Source organism: Bison bison, unplaced genomic scaffold (genome assembly GCF_000754665.1).
Source record: "Bison bison bison isolate TAMUID 2011002044 unplaced genomic scaffold, Bison_UMD1.0 scf7180017864332, whole genome shotgun sequence".
Lineage (NCBI taxonomy): Eukaryota > Metazoa > Chordata > Mammalia > Artiodactyla > Bovidae > Bison > Bison bison.
This window is the reverse complement of record NW_011494904.1, coordinates 1932658-1936042: the sequence shown is the minus strand read 5'-3', so window position 1 is coordinate 1936042 and position 3385 is coordinate 1932658. Positions and strand designations below refer to the sequence as shown.

Sequence of the window (3385 nt, the reverse complement as noted above, 5' to 3'; positions counted from 1 at the left end):
AAAATCACTACAGATGGTGACTGCAGCCATGAAATTAAAAGACGCTTACTTCTTGGAAGGAAAGTTATGACCAACCTAGATAGCATATCCAAAAGCAGAGACATTACTTTGCCAACAAAGGTTCGTCTAGTCAAGGCTATGGTTTTTCCTGTGGTCATGTATGGATGTGAGAGTTGGACTGTGAAGAAAGCTGAGTGCTGAAGAATTGACGCTTTTGAACTGTGGTGTTGGAGAAGACTCTTGAGAGTCCCTTGGACTGCAAGGAGATCTAACCAGTCCATTCTGAAGGAGATCAGCCCTGGGATTTCTTTGGAAGGAATGATGCTAAAGCTGAAACTCCAGTACTTTGGCCACCTCATGCGAAGAGTTGACTCATTGGAAAAGACTCTGATGCTGGGAGGGATTGGGGGCAGGAGGAGAAGGGGACGACAGAGGATGAGATGGCTGGATGGCATCACTGACTCGATGGATGTGGGTCTGAGTGAACTCAGAGTTGGTGATGGACAGGGAGGCGTGGCGTGCTGCGATTCATGGGGTCGCAAGGAGTCGGACACGACTGAGCGACTGATCTGATCTGCATACAACATGAAAATGCAACATTAAAAATTTTGTGGGACACATCTAAAGTAGTACTGAGACAGAAATTTATAGCACTGAACACATACATTAGAAACAAGGAGAAGCCTCAAATCAGTAATTTTAGGTAACACCTTAAGAATCAAAAAAAACCCCAACAAAATGAAAATTCCCTGGTGGTGCACCGGTTAGGAATCTGCTGAGAGTGCGAATTTAATTCCTAGTTGGGGAACTAAAATCCCATAAACTTTGCCTCAAGGCCAAATAAATAAATAAATAAAGGAGCACATAAGCTCAAAGTAAGCAAAAGGAGGGAAATAATAAATAGTAGAAATCAATTAAATTGAAAACAGAAAAACAATAGAGTAAGTCAGTGAAAGAAGGAGCTAGTTTTTTGGAGAGATTGATAAAATTGACAAGCCTTTATTAATATTAATGAGGGAAGAAAGAGAAGACAAATTACTAATACCAGCAGTGAAGCAGAGTATCACTACAGGCCGTACATCAAGAAGGTAATAGGGGAATGCTACAAACAACTGTAAACACACAAATTTGACTAGTTAAGATGAAAAAGACTGATTCTTTGAAAAGCATGAAGTACTACAGCATACCCAAGATGAGACAGAAAATCTGAATAGACCTCTATTAAGGAAACTGAATTACTAATTTAAAATTCCTTGAAAGAGCAAGTACAGATGATTTCGCTGGAGAATTCTACCAAACATTTGAAGAAAATAGTATTATTTCTACAGTCTCTTGCAGAAAATACAAAAGCAGGAAACAGTTTGCAATTTGTTTTATAAAGTTTGCACAGATAGCAAAAAGAAAAAGACAATAAGACAAAACAAAAAGAAACCCCCTACTTTTACATAGCAGTGTCCATCATGAATAGAGACACACAAATCCTTTTTGTAATATACTATATAAAGTTAGAGAAAAAGAGTCACATGATCATATCAATCAATGCTGACAAAGCATTTGACAAAACCCAACACCTATTTCATGGTAAAAACTCTCAGTAAAATAAGAACAGGTGTTATGGATTGGATTGTGTTTCCCAGAAAGATGTGTTTAAATTCTAATTGACGCCTTAGAATGTGACTTTATTGCAGATGTAGTCTTTTATTGGCTTCCCTGGTAATCAGCTAAGACAGTAAAGAATCCGCCTGCAATGTAGGAGATGTGGGTTTGATCCTTGAGTTGGGAGCATCTCCTGGAGAAGGGAATGGCCACCCACCCCAGCGTTTGTTCCTGTGAAATCCCATGGACAGAGGAGCCTGGTGGGTGTCCATGGGGTCACAAAGAGTTAGACACGACTGAGCGACTAGCACTTCTACTTTTTAATCCCATATAAGTGGTGTCCTTATAAGAAAACAAGAGACACAGAGAGCACACAATGTGATGACAGGATGGGCCTAGATTAACAGTTACACCAGAAGCTAAGAGGAGGCAGGGAGAATTCTCGCCATAGCCTCAGAGGGAGTCTGATTCTGCTCTGACAGTTTAATTTTGAGCGTCCATCCTCCAGAACTATGAGAATAATTTGTTATTTTAAGTCACCCACTGTGTGACACTTTGTTATAGCAATCGTAGGAAACTAGTGCATAGGGGTACTTTAACTTGATAACATGAGTCTACAAAAAAGGCTTAGAGCTATCAATACTGTCGTATTTAATGGTGAAAAACTGAATGATTTTCCCTGTGATTTGGTGCAAAGTAGGGACATTCCCTCTTACACTCTTAATCAACTAGAAGTTCTAGCCAGAGCAGTGAGGCCACAAATGAAATAGAATACATATGAATCAGAAAAGAAGAAATAAAGTTGTCCATTTTGGAGATGACATAATTATTTACACAAAGTTCAAGAGCTAATTTGAACTGAGTTCAGCAAGATTACAGGATTCAAGATAAAAACCAGTGTATTTTGCAAGAGGAAAGTTTTAGAGCTCTGCTGTACAACTGTGGGCGTGCAGTTGACAGTAGTGGACTAGGCACCTAAACATTCTGAGAGTTGTTGTTCAGTCACTCAGTTGTGTCCAACTCTGTTCAACCCCATGGACTTCGGCATGCCAGGCTTCCCTGTCCTTCACCATCTCCTGAAGTTTGCTCAACTTATGTCCATTGAGTCAGTGATGCCATCAAACTATCTCATCCTCCATCGCCCCCTTCTCATCCTGCCTTCAGTCTTTCCCCAAATCAGGGATCTTTTCCAATGAGTTGGCTCTTCTCGTCAGGTGACCCAAGTATTGGAGCTTCAGCTTCAGCATCTGCCCTTCCAATGAATATCCAGGACTGATTTCCTTTACGATTGACTGCTTTGATCTCCTTGCAGTCCAAGGGACTCTGAACGGTCTTCTCCAACACGACAGTTCAAAAGGATCAATCTTCGGTGCTTAGCTTCTTTTATGGTTCAACTCTCCGATCCATATGTGACTACTGGAAAGACTGTCACTGTGACTATGTTGAACTTTGTAAGCAAAGTAATGCGTCTGCTTTTTAATACAATCTCTAGGTATGTCATAGCTTTTCTTCCAAGGACAAATTTTTTTTTAATTTCATGACTGCGGTTACCATACGCAGTGATTTTGGAGCCCAAGAAAAGAAAGTCTTTCACTGTTTCCCCATCTATTTGCCATAAAGTGAAAGGAGATCAGCCCTGGGTGTTCTTTGGAAGGAATGATGCTAAAGCTGAAACTCCAGTACTTTGGCTATCTCAAGCAAAGAGTTGACTCATTGGAAAAGACTCTGATGCTGGGAGGGATTGGGGGCAGGAGGAGAAGGGGACGACAGAGGATGAGATGGCTGGATG

General features: G+C 40.7%; 1 protein-coding gene across 1 annotated transcript in view; it reads left to right on the top strand.

Annotated features, from left to right (window-relative positions):
* Positions 1 to 3385, top strand: part of DIAPH3 (diaphanous-related formin 3) — a 563671-nt gene that overhangs the window by 157192 nt on the left and 403094 nt on the right. The window lies entirely within an intron of this gene.